The sequence below is a fragment of the Vidua chalybeata genome, chromosome 3, assembly GCF_026979565.1.
Source record: "Vidua chalybeata isolate OUT-0048 chromosome 3, bVidCha1 merged haplotype, whole genome shotgun sequence".
NCBI lineage: Eukaryota > Metazoa > Chordata > Aves > Passeriformes > Viduidae > Vidua > Vidua chalybeata.
The window spans coordinates 61,472,770-61,491,019 of NC_071532.1; the positions used below are offsets into that span (position 1 = coordinate 61,472,770).

The 18,250-nt window shown below is 38.9% G+C and overlaps 1 long non-coding RNA gene across 1 annotated transcript; it reads right to left on the reverse strand.

The window, feature by feature from the left end:
- Positions 1 to 5,611: 5,611 nt before the first annotated feature.
- On the reverse strand, positions 5,612 to 12,340 carry LOC128786054 (uncharacterized). Its single transcript, XR_008430163.1, has 3 exons — positions 12,227 to 12,340; positions 9,736 to 9,901; positions 5,612 to 5,820 (listed from the first exon to the last, which is right to left on the reverse strand). It is a non-coding gene; the product is annotated as an uncharacterized LOC128786054 (long non-coding RNA).
- Between the last annotated feature and the right edge of the window lie 5,910 nt (positions 12,341 to 18,250).

Genomic DNA, 18,250 nt, shown 5'->3' on the forward strand with positions numbered 1-18,250 from the left:
GCTGATGTAGAGAAGTATGGGCCATGCCTTTGGCTGGTATATATTGGCACAGCTCCAGAACATCACATTACGTGCCATTCCTTCAACTGGTATATACTGGCACAGGTCCAGTGACTTCCCAGAGTGCTGCTAATTTACACCAAACTTATCTGGCTTTATATCTGTAATTACTGCCAGAAACAATACATAGTTATAAAGGAGAATTATTGTTTGAAACCTTGAATGAGAGCAGACGAGATGCTTTCTGTCTCCCAGGAGAAGACACATGCTTTTTTTTTCCCTTTTTCATCATTCAGGAAAATTGCCAAATAAAGGCTCAGCCCAGCACAGGATGAAGCCAGTAGAAAGTTTCCCTATAATACCCCGAGATTTTTGCTCTTGGATGTGACACAACTTCAGTGGAGGGATGAGTTTGGCTTGGTGTAGGTTCAGATAAACAAGTACTTTTGATAGATACATAAAATGACATTGAAAATATCTATCAGATGCAGGCAATTTTTGCTCTTTGGATAAGATCACACTATACATTAAATCAAAATCAAAGTCCAGGTCTGAGCCATACCTGTCCTCTTTAAACTTAAATTCTAATGTGAGGCACTCCTGGAAGAAATTTTCTCACCTTTAAAGTGTGATGTGAATGGAAAGAAAGCCATGGGAGTCATGTGGGGTATTTGTGAAACCACAAAAGCCTAGAGGGACTTCTTTCCTTCACGTGGTTTCTTTTCAGGAGCACCAGGACAACCACGATCACCCCAGTTACAAGAGAAGTTTTTCAGCCTAGAGCTCTCAGCAGTAGGTTGTGTGGCCTTGCCCATGTTGAAAGAACTGGATCTGTTGGCATGAAGAATTGATGTCATATGTGAGTGCATTTACATGTGCTCTGGTGGGAATCTGGGACCAGCACCAGTGGATGGGCATGGTGTGCTTCTGGTTGTGCTTTAGCAGCCAGCACTGGCTGGCATTCCCAGAGGGCAGTAGGACAAGCTTTACTTGGAATGTCCTTCCCTGTCCTGTGTTCCTGGCTATTACTCTGGCCCTGTTAAGAAGTGACAAGGGTAGGTGTAGCAGCACATAACATCCCACCATAATGAGACAGAGTTCCTGAGCTAACTGGAGAAAGCAAATAGCATCATTTGAATGCTATTTTTGACTGGTTGAACGAGATAGTTTGTAGCAGTTAGAATACAAGCACATTAAACACTGACTGAAAATACTTGCTATTTAGTAAAATGCAAAGGATATGATTGCACTGCCAATAAGAACTGACTTTATACTTGTTTAGTGGAAGGAAGGGTGAAACTTAATCTTTTAATAGCATGCAACGGAACCAGAGGTTTAAATTTCCTTTGAATCATGAACAGTGTAGTGGAGCTGAGCAATGCACATAGCTGACCACTACTAAATAAGCTAAATTTCCAAGTTAACTTAATCTAACATCACTGTTGTGGCTCCATGTAAATCAAGAGAGGATTGCACTCAGTTATTCTACCCTTGGCTAAAAAAAATGTGCTGTTTTCGGAGTTGTCCATGGAGACTACTGAAATAAATCTGAATATAAACATCAGTATGGAAGTGGACAATGCTTTCTGACTAAAACAAAAGTTCATTAAGGTTAACCAAAATATTTAATGAATTATTATTTATGTTGTCAACTTGTTTCAGTATGAATCCTCCCTCTCTGATTCTGTAAAATTCATCTATTTTTTTCAGTTAGCTTCAATCTGGATTTGTGTTTCAGCCTGATTAAACTGTCTTCAAATTTTCTGTAAAGGAAAGATATCAATTTCCTTTAAAAATATTATATCAAGCCAAAACAGTGCTTTGATTGTGGTTGTTTGCTGGAAAATTTTAAAGCCATTTTAAGCTGCTTTTTCTAGAATTATCTCAAAGAATTAAAAAAAAAAAAAAGTTGGCTGTGAACTTCAGCACAATACCTCACTGAGTCACAAAGGAGATTTTGAATTAATTTCCAGTATAAATGATTGTAATTTATTCTTCTTTTCATTTTGACCTTGGCTTCACAGCACAACATCATTTTGCTGATATGAGTGATCAATGAGTGATAAAAGAAAACTAACTTGTGTCAAGATTGTCTTTGATCCATGCTAACAAAAGTCAAAAAGAACGAAAGGGCTTCAGAGCTACAGTACCTATATCCCATCCACAGTGAGCTCATAAGATTATAGAAAGTAGGATCTTAAGATAAATATTGTGCTGTCTTGGGAGTTTTTCTACTGACGAGCTCTGTCCAAGATTTCACCCAGGACTGTGATGTTCTGTCTACAGTGGCTCTGAAACAGATCAGTAATTCACAGGAATTTCTTCATTCATGCTGCAGAAGTAAAAATGAAGGAAAGCATTACAGTGCTGATATTACAAGATGAAGATCCCTACTATTTTAATGGTAGTTACTCCTTTAAGCAAGAGTTATATAATCTACTCTGACGTGACATAATCTACTGTGACATGACACACTGATGTCAGCCTTTGGGAACCCAGACGAGTTGAGCCTGTTGCTGGGACTGTGAAATTTTAGAAATTGCAGAAGAATAATTGTCCAGTTTTCATGTTTAAACAGCATTAGTAGGAGGGATTTTTATGACTTTCTTCAGAAAAGAGAAACTGTGTTTCATTGTCATGCTCTAGGGCAAAACAGGTGCAATCAGCAGGCTGGGGTCACTTGGGAGGGAACTGCTCACAAGAAACACCATTTGGCTTCTATAGTCCAACAGGTATATTCTTGAAGAGCAGAAAAAAGACTTTATTTGTTTTCCACAGCTTTAAGTCAACCTTTTCAGATTCCACAGTTTAATGGGAGTTTTTCAAATGCAGGCTGCTGCAAGACATGCTGTGCTAACTGATGGTCTATCTACCTTGAGAGTGTTTTTCTGACTCTGGCAACTAAGTGGGCAAATTCTGATGTGGGTGCATTTTTGAATATATTCTCCATTGCTGCAGTTTCCTAGTTCTGAGATATAATGGGAAAAGACAGAGTACCTTCATGTCATAAATCTCACAGCCACCAACCTGAACAGAAGAGTATGAACGCCAGGGAGCAAACTGAGTCCGTTATGTCTGGAGAAGCTGCTAGATTTCCACTAGATATTTGGGAGCATTATTTCGGAGAAAATTGTTGTTTAAAATGCTTATAATTAGCACTAATTTCTTTCTTATAGTCAAGGTGGTTATTTTTTAAATGACTCACCACTTTCTAATTTGATGTTTGGAAAGCATACCATGCTAGACAATTTAGATTTTTCTCCCTGTTGTTTTAAAATATCCAGGAAGGAGTTGCCAGAGGTATTTTTAAGTTAATAAAAGAATCAGTCGGGTTACAAAAAAACCCCCAAAACCCAAAAACAGATGATGTTGTCAAGCAAATTATGTTTTTGGTAGAAGCAGTCCCTAGTGTTTTCCACTGTGATGATTCTCATATCTCTAAGATCTCCAAGATCCTTGTCCTAAGAGAACTATTGTTACTGATGTTACTCACATTGGCACTGAAGGAGACAATAAAATCTAACACCAGTACATTCACTTCGGTAGAAGAATGCAGTGGCTGCTTTTCCTTAAAGCACATGAGTTGAAGCTTCCAAGCAATACCTAAAATAAGAGAATTGAATTTCAAGTAATACAGTAGCTAGTCCACTAACAGAAAGATGTATCGTGTAGTGATGCTGGTTATTCCTATGGAAAGCATGAATGATTTGGGGAGAACCCTAATCACAGCTCTGGAGCTGACTGATGAAAGCAAACAAGGGCTGACTGCTGCCTCCCAGGCACTGGTGTCTCCTGTGATTCTGTGCACAATAGCAGCCCCCATGCCAAGCTTCACAGGAAGCTGAAGGGTGAACTTCATCCACGGATTTCACAGGATCAGGTTACTTGCATTCATCAAAAACTCGTTGGTACAATTAACTTCTCAGCTATCCTTCATTAAAAGGCAAACAATCCCACACTGCAGGTTGCTTTCCCTCCTTCCCACACAGGTTTTGTGTCATCCTAGCTTCCAGAAATTACACATTACTAGCGTTACAGGCACTGAGATCAGCATCTTAAATTACAAAGCAGCTCACTGGATTTGGGGTTTCCTGCTTTACTCAGACATGTTGCTGCACTGCTGCTGGCTCCCTGTCCCAAATTTCAATACACAGTGCTTCTCATTTGATAAACTCTACTTCTTTTTGTTTAGGGTCTTTTGATTAGTTTTCTTTTCTCTTCTTTAATTTCATGTTCAGAAGGGTGGTTATATAATTATTAAAGGCTATATACTTATTTCTCTTCTATTTCACCAAAAATACAGAGTTAACACACTGAGAGATAAATCACAAATTATTTTGTGTGGGATTCATCTAGAGTTAATTAAGTTTCTAAGGAAAATGTTTCCAAGAATATCTCCCTGCTCTCTTCCCACCTATTTTAATTGTCACACTTCCTTATGCCATTTTTAAAATATTTATTATTTTTCTTCTTGTATAAGGTACAGATTAAGGCTGTAAGAGCAGGCTTGTAAGGCTGATCAACTTTATGTCCTTTGCATATAATTTATGTCATTAAAATGAACCATTTGCCCTTATATTACAGGGAGGAAACTACAAATTATAGCCTACCAATGAAGTGATTCATGTAGAAACAGAAAAGGAAAGGAAGAAGTGACAAAAAGCTGACTTTTTTTACAGCAGCATGTAAGAGAATAGGCTTGGCCCCACACATATATCCTAAATTTAGTCAGGAGCACATAATGTATCTTGGGGTCTTAGAAACAAGGGAAGGTTTGGAGAAAAAAATATGGAACTGGAAGTAGCTTTAGAAATGAAAGAAAGTCCACTAAACAAAGGGTAGTTGATCCCAAAACAAAAAACCAGGCAAGTACTAGGCCAGTCTCCAAAACATCCCAAACTCTGAAAAGTCAAGATCCTTGTTGTACAACATATTTTTAAGTCTCATATGACAACAGTTTCCAGACCCCTGGCATGTTCCTTAACAAAAATGACCTTCTTTCAGACTTGAAAACATATCACAGAACTGTAAAGTTCTTTTGCATTTAATATTGCATTAGCTGGGACAAGGGTATTTGTATCAGTGGCTCTGTAACAGAGTGTTCCTGGCTTGCTGGAAGTGTTTGACTGACCAGTATTGACAAATGGTCTAAAAAAGGAAAATACTCAAAACAAGAACCACTTGCTAAACAATTCCTTAAAAACGATTTTCATTGACTTGAGAGGAACTTCACCCGTTTACCCACAGCAAGAAGCTTGCTTGCTTTCATGGGAAAGCTGTGGAGACTCTTACCATGGGAAAAGTTCCTTGTTCTCAAACTACAGAAGATACTGGCTCCCACCTTGCTCAGTATTTAGCATTAAGCAGCAGGAAACTTGATTAAGAATTTAAAGGAAAAAACAGATACTTTACCCCACCCCCATTCCTCAAGTAATATATTCCCAGCCTGGACATCCTATAATTACAAGAAAGGCAAAAGAAGCCACCCTAAACCTTGGATATTAACTACAATGATTTAAATTTTATTTAGAAAAAAGAATAATAACAAAAAAAAAAAAAAAAAAAAAAAAAAAAAAAAAAAAAAAAAAAAAAAAAAGAAAATCTTCCCAACCCTTGGAGCATTAACATTTTCAGAGTTTGTTGGTGGTATGCACAGTATTCAAGACACTTGCAGACCTCTGGCCATGCTTCTGTCTGAGAGCCAGCCTAGGTAGGAATGTGACAGCCTGGCAGTCCTGGCACTTAGGCAATGTTTCTTGCTCTCCAGATTACTTCTGCTACAGCGCTTCAACTCTTGAGTCTCTTAGCATATTCAAACTCCTGAAGCACAAAGTAAGAGATAATAAGCCTCACTTTATCTGTTCAGTATTTGTAGCTCTTTCATGCATCAAACACAGTCCTCTGCTACTTGTTGTTAGTATTTTTTCATGTGGGAATGTCTTGTTCTTCCGTGTTAGCAGCTTTCTCTATCAACCGCTGCAGTCCAGATACAGGAAAAAATGTGAAGGATTTTAACAATTCAGCTTATTACAACACTTGAAGAACATAATACAGCCTCGTGCATTACATGACCAAAATATCCTGTTTAGCACTGTAGCTAAAATATAGAAAACTAATTATATAAATGAAACCACTACTGCTGATGTATTATTATTATTATCTTTTAGCTGTAGATCTAACTAAGATGGTTTGATCAGGTAGTTAGATAACTATTCTCCCAAGTCTTTTCATCACCAGTAAAGTAGTCACTAATCGAGGGCTGCTGAAGACAGCGACAAGGTTAATAGGGCTGCAGTTGTAAGAAAGATCAGTGCAGGGATAGATCCTTTTTTTCATTTCTCTGCAATACCACTGAAAACCCAAAGAAGGTTTAGGGAAGCTTTTGGCTCAGGAGTTCATGTGGACACAAGACAAAATATCTCCCATAACTATTACACACTAAACCAGTTCATTTTCTGTAGGAGGTTCATTTGCTTCATTCAATGGTGTGTTGGTTCCCTTAATTAAATACCAGATTTCATGTCAGTGTGGTCTAGGAGAAGATATTTGCTGTTAGTATCCCTATCCCTTTCCTCTTTTGGCTCAGTCTAATTAGACCAATCCTGCTGCTTTCTTCTGAAAATAGAGTTTCCAAGCTCAAAATCTTCATTCCATTGTATTATTATTATTATTACTACCCCATATACAAACTACTGGCAATTGCTAATGTTTATTAGTGATTTTGAGCTCCTGAGCAGAACAAGTGGTGCCAAAGAGATGAAGAAATGAAACAGGAAACATCACAAATAGCTCAGGGACCTGGACAGTCAACTCCATCTTGCTAACAGGCAAAGTAAGTGACTAAAGGCTTACTAACTAAATATCTGAGTAATTCTATTAATCAGAAATTGCAGTAATAGTATTATTACAGTGAGCAGGATAATGTTATAAAGTTCCAATGAATCTCTGGACCACTGGTAGTTTTTTAAAAGGCATCAGAAGAGGGCTATGGCACTTAATCCGGTTTAAAACCTCAGATCAGGCACTGCTGTTGCATGTATACTAAAAGTTCACTTGCTTTCTTCTTGCATACTTTCTCCAAAGCTGTTGTGATGTGAAGAAATTTAGCTGTATAAAGCAAAACAAACAACAGGTATAAAACTACTCAGAAATAGGAAAAATATTTTGAGTACCAAAAGAAATTGTACTCCTAAAATTCTGTATGGGACAATGAGGAACTGGCTCCTTCTGCTCATGGGGAATGAAGGGGAAAACAAAGGTAAGCGGCAAGGAAGGAAGAGCTACAGAATGGGCTCAGTCTGAGATGCCATTAGAAATCAGGAATGGTTTTGCTTCTGTGGTATCTATACAGCAATTATTGGACTCTGTGTAAAATTTAACAGCCTGTATCTTAGTGATGCAAAAAGATCAAGAAAAATAAAACTTTTAGACAATCCTAACATTTTCATAGTTCTTTTTTTGTATGGCAATGTCAACTCACACTTGTGGTCCATAGGCATCCTATGGGCATAAAATTATTCAGAATATTCACTGTGTACTTGTGGCACAGTTGCTAAAGTAGGCATTGCAGAGCTTAGAGCAAATCTAATATCTCACTGCATGCAAACTTAATCAACAGAATTTACAATTGCTCTTGTGTTACTGGAATGAAGGACTGATTTTTTTTGTGAGTTGGAAGATGGCTTCTCTAATCCTTATTGCCTTGAAAGGCTGCATTGTTGTTTTCATCACTTGACCCATTACTCTTTTCATAATTTAATTAAATTATAAACTCTCTTGCTGATGCCAATTGCTTGGATATTTTCCCAACCTTCTTTGTATGAACTCCTGTCCACCTATTGCTTTTTCAATTTTCTAATCTGCTTTGCCACTAACATCTCTGCTGGAAGTTAAAAGCTGACACACAAATCCATTTAAAGTAAGGTCTGGGTCTATTTTTTGATCTGATACATATTAAAAAAAAAAAGCCTTATGAAATTGTACCATTTCCTCTACTTTAAGCAAGTGTAAGAAGAATAAGTACTTGTCTGTTCTCTCATGATGTGTAGGAGGTGACCTGGGCTGCATTGTAAATGAGTAGAGTAGATAGGCTTTTGGAGGTATGCTGTAAAACAGTCACAGCTCTCCACAATAGGAACACACTTTTCTCCTGCTTTCAGAAAAATCAGAATAATTTTTGCAGATTAAAACCAGCTCAGCAACTTTCCACTGACACGTCAAGGAAAATGTTTGCAACATTTTAATTTTAATTTTTATGCCTGTTCAATATGTTACATCACCAAGCTCCCCTCTTAAGAAGAGAGAAATCTATCCTCAAAGCCTCAGCTGAATCACCCTTTCTGCAGAATGAGAACTTCAATAAAGCTGATATTTGTCAATGCAGCAGAAAGCCTTGCTTCTTGCAGGGCTCTGGATGCACACACAAGGCAAATGAAATAATTTTGCTTGTATTTGTCTGTTCCAGTGCTGCCATGCTGACAACCTGCATGCTCAGTGCACTATGCAGTGCTCACTACAAATTATCAAAAAAGGGAAAAGTTTGTAAAGGGAAGTGCCTTCTCCATCACAAAATCAGGTTCCTACTGTCTTTAGACCTAGGCATGTCTAAAGTCTCATCTGTGTTTATTTCACTGTATTGCTGAAGGGGAATAAGGTTCTCTGTTTCTCACACACAGATCTAAGAATTGCCAAACTGGCAGCCATGTGCAGATGCATCAAAATAATTTTCTACAGTTAGAACTATTAGAGATGGTCCACCTGCATCACCACTATTTGTACTGGTAAGAAGTTTCTTCCCTTAAAACTTTGGTTGAAGTTGAATGCTTTCATTATTAGCTGTGATCCCCCAGGTTGTACTCCCGTATCATTCATTACTCTTTCATCTGGTTTTACCTTTGCCTGCTGAGAGCAGCACCTTCTGTACCATTTGTGTTATATATAGCAGAAGCCTTTTGTAACTGAGCTGATTACTACAATCAAGGCCAATCTGTTAATGTCAGAGAATTTTAAATGAGGGTGTTTGCAAATCAGGTAAGGTAATATTATCTTTTCCTATAAACACTCTACTTGCATTGCAATGTCTCCATTGGCTGCTTATCCCACTTGTGAATTTCTTGAATGATAAAGTAATAGGTATTTTTCTTCTAACAGGCAATTACTTTTCAAGCCTGGAATCAGACCCTGGAATCAGGTAAGTGTTCAATATAAGATATTCAGTCTGTTTGCATCACCATCCCCTTTCTATCATTACCTCATTTAACATACAGTACTGTATTTCCAAGATGACATTTTCTCATAAAAATTCATCACTACAGAATGCATTGAGATAATTATTTAATTTTAAAAAGTAGTTTATAATTATTTTTTCTACCTATAGCAGTATTATTTTTTGTGCTGCTGTGTCCTTCATAAACAGACCTCATAATCCTAGAAGATGTATACTCATCTAACAAAAAGTCTGTACCAATAATCTGCTCAAAGAAGTTTAGCCTTGAATAATGGTGAGACACAGTAATTGAAGGGTACCAGTTGCAGAAGGAATAGAAGAAAAGACAAGAAATTTTATACAATAATCCAAAATGTCAGCCTACCATTTGCTCTGCTGGGTGTTAATGCACAAAGCACAGCACAAAACTGCCCTTTTTCTCATCTCTTTTGCTGTGGACAGTTATTTTGTTGGCTATGTGGTTTGGATAGCTGTGGTGTCATGATGTATCTACATTCAGTATATCTTACCTGTTTCAAGCCTGCTGACTGTTAGGGAAAACATCAGTCACTGGAGGTTTTCCCACAGTGGGTTTCTTCTATCCATCCTCCTGTCCATGCATGCACCAGTTCAGACAGGTTTCCAGAGGTCCCCACCTCTGGCAGATCTCTTTTATAGTTGTAATGAAAATACCACCTTTGTGAGAAAAACAACAAAAGTAAAAACATTATTAATTCCCTTGGATTAGAAATTTGCATCTGGCCACCCTACTCAAGGCCATCCTTTCTCTGTTCTTGCTTCTCTGGTTTTTCAGATTGCACAAACTTGTACCACTTTACTCCCTCATGCTTTCCCTAGCCCAGGTTCTGGCACCCGTCAGGGGTGGGTCTGCTATTTTGGTTTAGTGTAACAGCCAGGTTTCCAGTTTGGTATGACTGAATGGAAAGGTGACAGGTTGAGTAATTGATTGCAGCCAACCTGTCTCTTTCTCAGCTGAGTGGAAAAAAAAGCACTTTTAGAAAAATCCTGTGACAGTCTTCTGTAGAAACTCGGATATAACAACAGACTGATAAAACACATGTATTCTGCTTCACAGGCCTCCCTGAGGAGATTTTTAAACATAAAAAATAAATTAATGAAAATCTAACTGTTTTGAGTCATAAAACAATAGTTGTGCTTACACTGTAGAGACAGCCAGATCAACATTATATCACCATCTCTTATAAGCTTTCTTTGTCTCCAGGGTAACATTGGAAACCAGTTCCATTCATCTTGGTCTCTCTCTGTATTAAGCTACTGAAAAATGAATGCCCTTTCCCCATGCTGTTTGTCTTCCAAATCTCCTCCACTGACACAGGTGTGCCATGCCAAACAGCAGCAGGGCAGAGGTGGGGAGGGAGGGCTCACCCTCCTGGGCTGTGTTTAGGCTCCAGCCTGTTGTTAACAGGCAAAGGAAATTCTTCAGTATGAACACTGAGGGGAGACAGCCTTGAAAACCACCTGCAGCAGCTAAACTGCTGTCCCAGCAGTAGCACAGGGGGAAGATCTCCTATGCACACAGACTGTCTCGAAAAGCAATAAGAAAGTAAGGATCAAATCAAACCAAATCAAAGGCCTGCAATAAGAAAGGATCAGATCGAACCAAATCAAAGGCCAGGGTCTTGCCTTTGACAGCCATCAGTAGAAGGTGTGTAGGGAAAGTATAAGATCAAAATAAGTGTGCAGTGGTACATCACCTGATGTTCTCCTAGCTTCCAGTGATTTGTTGTTCTCAAAGGAAAGGTTGCATTTTTACATTTAATAAACCCTTTTAGAGAATTATCTGAACTTTGTCCAATTGGTTTTGAACCTGTATAAACTTTGATTGCCCACAGCATCCTGTGTCAAGGGAACCCACAGCTCAGCTACGTGGAATGTGAAACAAAATTACTTTTTTGTTTTGTTTTGTTTTGTTTTGGAAGCTCTGCCTTTACTTGACACTTTCCAGTTTCTGCACTGGAAGAGCCTTTCCAACCATCACCCTGAGCTCTGTGTCCTTTGTGATGTCTGTTTTAAGGCATTCCTTTTTCAGGTATAAGAATGCTTCTAGGCTATATGGGTCTTGTCTTGAGGCCACTCTGCACTGCTAATCATCTTTGTTCCTCCTCTCTATGTATTTTCTGACGTAAAAAGGCCAGAACAAAGAAAAAGGCCTCAACAGAACAGTACTGAGCACTGAGATGATCATTTCACATGTCTATTTGTTATGAGATAAATACTTTATTCCTCAGCATTAACAGCAACTTGGAACCTATCCTAGTAGGTGTAAGGAATGGAGTTTGTATTTGTATGTGTTGAATTCCACCTGCCAGTGGCTATGACAAGGTTCTCCTGCAATTTCACATAATTTTTAGCACCAATTTGAAGCAAATCATCAGCTGCATCCCGTGCAAAGAAGGATACTAGTGTAATATCATTCCCAAGGTGCTGCAGTGGAAATGTAATTTTGCACTTCTCTTCTTAAAGAGGATGGTTTTTGGCCCTTATGACTAAATAATCTCTTGCCCTACAGATTCTCTGGCAAGATGCCTCTTCCTAACACATCTGGAAAATGATTTATTTGCATTATCCATGTCTTTTGCAAGTAGTTTCTCAAAATTCCTGCCTTTGGGCGAATTCCGTTTATCCTTCCAGATCGAATGATGTTTTCTCAGAGGGATCTTCTGATCTCTGAGATCTTCCTCAATGAGTTGCCCTCATACCTGCTTTCTTCTGGTCTTCATATGATTTTTTAAGGATCTGGTATGTATTTTCTCTGTGCCTACAATACACAGTTATTGTGGTATAACCCAGAAGGCAGCTAAGCACCACACAGCCATTCACTCACTCCCTTCACTGGGCTGGGGGACAGAATTGGAAAAAAAAGGTAGAACTCCTGGCTTGAGATAAAGACAGTTTAGTACAACAGAAAATAAATGGATAATAAGAATAAGGATAGATGAATATGCAAAACAAGTGATGCACAACACAATTGCTACTCACCAGCTGGTTGATGCCCAGCTGGTCCCCAAGCAGGAACAGCCACTCCCTGGCCAGCACCCCCAAGCTGTATGTGCTGACCATGCTGCCAGGCAGTATGGAATGTCCCTTTGGCCAGTAAGGGTCAGCTGTCCTGATTGTGTCCCCTCTCAGCTTCCTCTCTTTCAGTATGAGAAGCTGAAATTTCCTTGACTCTGTGCAAGCGCTGCTCAGCAATACCTAAAACATCAGTGTATTATCAACATTATTCTCATCCTAAATCCAAAACACAGCACAGTACCAGCTACTAGGAAGACAATTATCCCAGTCAAAACAAGGACAACTATCTTTGAATTATCTGCATGCCATCTATAAAGACTTTACTCTTCAAAAGCTGGCAGTTTCCTTTTTTTATGCAATCCTACATGTTTTTAAACACATTTTTACATTATTACCTTTTGAAATTAGGCACGATGGCATAGATATCGAGTGGTTTTATTGCTCTGTTAGTATGTTGGATATGAGCCTAATTTGGTCCCTGTTATGGAGTGCCTGTTCCACAACAGCATGTATGGATCAAGTCCAGTGATGCTCAGAGCAAAGTAAAGAGCTGATCATTCCATCTAAGATTCTCTGAGTCCTTGCTCCAGGAAGAAGTCATTAAGAATAACTAAATGCTTTACTCTGATGCCCCATCCCAGCAGAGCATTAGCCAATGCACCAGGAGTGTTTGCAGTGTCCTGCCGCAGCCATATTTCCTGGTCTGGAGTTCTCATCTCCTTCAGCACGTCACAGACACTGCTGCATTCCAGGGATCACGGTGTTGTGTAGATATACTGTGGGGGACAGAGGAAGGGCAGGCACACTAAGCATGACCGAAAGTAATGCAAATGACAAGAGGACAAAAATATTGCTAATTTGCTTAGAAAAGTCAGTGAAATTTCAAGGTTTGAAACAGGCAGACTTTGATGAGTATAGAAATATAGAGCTTGTGTTTGAACTAACACCAAAGAAGTTCAAATACCTATGAGGGTTTTGCCCACTGTAAGTAGCTAATTTGTAGGCAGCTTGGAATATATCACCCAAGGGACTGTATCCATGTCTTTGCACTGCATTACCCTGTAAAGAGATGCAAGCAGACATCTCTTCATTAAGGTGGTCTTATTACAGTAGTGGGATCCTCAGAGTCTGATATTCTTTAATAAAACTAAAATAATTCATGCACAAGTCAGACTATCTACAACAGCTAGTGAAGGTAAGGATAGCTGAACGGAATGAAAGGGTATTTAAAGAAATGGTACAACAAAAAGAGGGATAAACATAAATAAGTCATTTGTCCTGCTAATCTTGAAACATTCATGTGCTTGTTCAGAAAAAGTTGCCCAAGACAAGTAGGCTATTGTACTGAAAAATATTGGCTGCCTGATGATTTTGGAAAAAAATACGCCGTATTCACAAATACCTCCCCTGACCTGTTTATTAAAAAGGACAATAAATGACTGAGCAGTAAATATTCAGAGCCTGGGAGATTTTATCAGCATAATGTTTCTGAAAAAAATTGTATTGATAGAGTTGGCTGTGGGAAGAACTACAAGTTCAGATCTTTCTCAGGTCAGCTGATTCTGTTCATTTTCTAATTCCATGTACAGTTGCTATTTAACATTTTGCCAATCTTCTGGGAAAGTTTGTCAAACAAAGGTTTTGAACGTGACTTGCACAGATTGCTGACTGCCTTTCACAGCCTGGACGTTTTATGAAGTCCTTCACGGGTGACTGTGTTTTGTTTTATTTTTAAATGTATTCCATAAAGGAAGAATTCTGAACTAAGCCACTGTGATTGCACTTAATCAGCTTGCAAACAAAACAGAAAAGAATTCATTATATTACTATAGTGCTTTCCTGCTATTTAAGGACAGTGTCATTATGAATAGAGCTTATTGGAACAAAAATGCCTGAATTTATTTATAGATCTTCTGTACAAATGAAAGAGGCAAAGTAGTTTTAAAACAGCCAATACACTTGCTGTGATATTGGCTTTCCTAAAAGTTAGCTGCAACAGAGGCAAGTCACCAAGGGTGTGACTTCGTGCTCAGTATTTGCCTCTACCTGCTGCTGTTGAAGTTTGCAGGAAATCTTCATTTACATCACAGGAAACAGAATCATGCCAATGCTAAGCTCTTCTGAAAATATGTGCTTCTAAGGAATGCAGAAGGCTTCAGTGTTTCACTAGCACTAGGGAGCAGCATATGAAAATGCTATGCATTTAATTCTTGAAACTCCAGAAGTGCTTTAGAAACCATTGCCAGGAGTTCAGGGAGGTTGATTCCAGAATAAATAACCTCTAAATAACATCTTCTCCCTGTGCCATGTTCCTTAAAGGTACTTCTCAGAAAGCCCCAATATCATAACAAAATATGTTATTAAGCTAAGATTCTTTTTATTTGCCTGGCAAAAAGTGGCAGCCTAAATAAATTACAAAGAGAATTTTTTAGACCGTATTTAATCCAGTGGAAGAAAGATGAGCCACTTAGTGGTTTCAAATATTTTATATCACTGTGGTAATATCTGGTGCCAGCATCCTAACAACATCTGTACTGTTTCTCAGAAAGGAATGCTACAGGCACTGCATGTGCTACCAAACACTCACAGCTTACAAATGAAGTAAGCTTGCTCCACTGCACTGATGTTAGTCAAGAAGAGCCCCACAGAAACCAGTTGAGTTACCCCAGCAGATCAGAGAGTTAGATCAGAATCAGACCTTGTATCATAATGTGTAATTCATTAATCTCTTGAAAATAGCTAGTACCCTAATTCCACCTCTTTCATAATTAGGGAGTTAAGCATTTCCTGGTTCTGTCCCCAGATATATAGCATGTCAATTTATTGGAAGAACTGTACATATTGACTTCTGACAACTGTTGTTGTTGTAGTTGCTTACTTATGATAATCAGCACACACACAGCCTGCCAGTCACTGTCCCAAAGAGCTTACCAGAAGATCTTAGTCCCTTGCCCATGGATTTCCAAGGGACATGAATTGAAGCCAAGCAGAGCTGCAAGACGTTTTCAGTTGAGGGTCATATCCTAGCATGGAATTTATTTTAGGCAGAGCTGACTAGGAATTTGGCTCACTTGCATGGTGGTGCTGCCCATCAGGTTCACGATGACAAGTGAACAGGAAATTTCACCACTGCGTCATCAGGATGTTTCAGATTGCTCCAGGTGCAGCATGAAGCCAGCCTCTCTGTAGAAATCCCAAGATGTGAGGCACAATGAAATCACTGTCTCTTGCTCTCCAAACAGTGTGCTTGAATAGGCTGTGGCGAAACCTCCCCAGGGAGACAACGGAAGCCCAATCACATTGGTCATTTAGAGCTGCAAAGTAGGAAACACATGAATGTACTGTAGGGAGCAATTCTTCTTGGCAGAGTCTGTGTTAAGTGATGTAAGAGATGGCTTTTCAGCTCTTATTTCTATGCCTTTGAGGATATAGTGTTGCTATTTGCCTTCTTAAGCAGAGGCCCGAGCCTCAGAAGGAATGATACAAAAGAGGAGATAATCAAATAACTGATTTCCTTGCATGCTTTCTTTGAAGTGTTCAGAAGTGAGATGCTGGGCTAAAGGCAAACACTGATAAGAGTTACAAGGAGCTGAGAAGCAGAGTGTTTATTGGTGTCCCTTTGGGTCTGCTTTCCATGTTGCCACCTTCATATTTTCTGCTACACCACTGTGCAGAGATACTGTCCTTGAATAACACTGGAAGTTTTCGAATCCATGTCCAAAACTTTTATGTGCTGGAACATCAACAAGGAACTGGCAGATAACCATGGCTTTGCAGATTCAAAATGGGAATAATGCAATTAAAAAAAACTGGAAACAAAATATTTGTTACTAATCAGATGGTGTTCAATGATAAATATAAAAATGCTGGAATCATGTTCATGCTAGTTCTTGCTAATCTTCTATCAGTCTTTTTTTCAGACTGTTTCTTTCCTCTTCAACAAGTTTTTCATTAAGTAGATGGAGCTCTGCCAGAGTCAGCTTTCATTCATGTTATTGTAAATAATGGTTGAAACCTGTGGTATTATTCCTGTTTTCTCCACGTACAACTTAGATGAGCTTTTAGGCTGTTGCCTTAGGGCTCAATACATCTTGATACTTTTTGAAAAACATTTGAATAGTGAAAGAACAGTTTTGAAGCTTCTTTCTTTTTCTTTCTTTCATTCTCTCTCTCTCCCCTGTCTCCACTCCCCCTTCCCATCTGTGTCTTTCCCCTCTTTCTTGCCTACTGCCCCAGGCTCATGTCATCTTCCCCAGCTTTTTAAAAATGTAATTGTGATGAGCTAGTGAGGTAATTTGGAACATCTCCCAGCACTTCAGCAATGTTGTGGTAAAAATCTTAAATACCCACAGTTCACAGTTGCTACAATAGCATACCTGCCATCTGTTTGTACTCTCACCTGCAAGCCTGTTCACATATTAAAATCCTCTCATGTCTAAAATTATGCACACTGTTAAGCTTCATAAAGGCATGAAATATGAGACACAAGTAATAGCAGCCTACTTATATAACAGCATTTGCACTAAGATTTTCTTGTTGCCTTTGGTGGAGTTCAAGTATTTGCTTTTGTATCTCTGTCTTTAGGGAAAAGTTATTGAATTGTTACCTTTTTGGTTGACTCAGAATCTGAAGTTAGTGCTATTGAAGTATCCTGACTATCATTTTAAAGTGTCCCAGAGTGCCCAGATAGCTGTGCAGTCTTATGCTAAAGTTGTGTTATACTGAAAGAATTCAGGAGCATGGTCAGTGGAGTGCAGGCTACTCAATGAATTATGAAGACATGTGCTGTGGAAATACCTAAGTGATTGCATAGAATAGATATGATAGGTGACACAATATCCCCTGACTGAAACAGGCTTCCAGTCCTAATTAAGTTGCAAGTGAATAATTCAAAATTTCCAATTCAATGTGTCATAAGTGCACTGTAGCTGCTGTAGCTGCTGAAGGTGCAGTCACTGGACTCAGAATAATGATGTTCTCTAGCACTCCAATTGGACTTACAAAAGTAAAGCACCTCCAGCATGTACAGGTGCTCAGTATTTAGCCTGGCACAAATTTGCACCATTTATCAGGCACTGTGCTAACAGGGTGCCCCAGAGTATTTTGTTCCTAAGAAATTATTTCTTCCTCTTTCCTTTCTGCTCTCTTCATGTCACCCTACTAAAGCAGCTCCACTACACACCTCAAAATAGTTGCTACAAGTCTTGCTTGTAACAGGGCAGCAAAACTTTGCCAGTGACTGAGCCTTGGAAAGCCAGGAGGAAGACAGTGCTGAAGAGGAGGCACTTTCTGCTTTCAATTCTAGCATCCTCTGGAAGCTGTACCTATCTTGCTCCTCCTGGTTTCTTCCTGCACCTCTGTTCTTTCTCTGACCATGGGTGAAAAAATCAGACCCTGCCTAGCAAAAACCCTCGTGTCTGGGGAAGCAGACATCAACTTTGTCTACACTACAGGTGAGTTTTGAACTCATTCTTGTTACGTAGTCATGAACTGCAAGTTTTAGCTCAAAAACTATGATTTATTTCAGTTCTCTCTGCATCTTCCTCCGCAGATAGCACTGTCCCTTAGTTCACTATGCTTTCATAAACCAAGTATTATTGCTTGAGATGGGAGATCACACAGTGAGTATATGCATTCCTTAAGGACTAATTATTTGAAGTTGGTTTCCAGCATTTTTTTTGTTCATATAGTCTGGGGCCAAAAGACATATCTCTCCTTAGTGTTTAGAAGATGCTAGATAAGGAGAAGCTGAAAAAAGAGTGCTATGTTGAGTGCTCTAATTGCTGACACATTCTTGTGGTATACTTGATCATTAGAACAGCTCACTTGAAACAATATTTTCTTTATAGAAAGGAAATTGGTAATCGAGTTGTTGTGCTTCTCTGCTTTGCATTTTCAGTTTAAATGTTCAGCTGGCATTCAGTGTAAGGTTACTGGTTACCAGAGTGTGTTGATTCAAATTTTCATTACCTAGCTGCAAGCTGATTT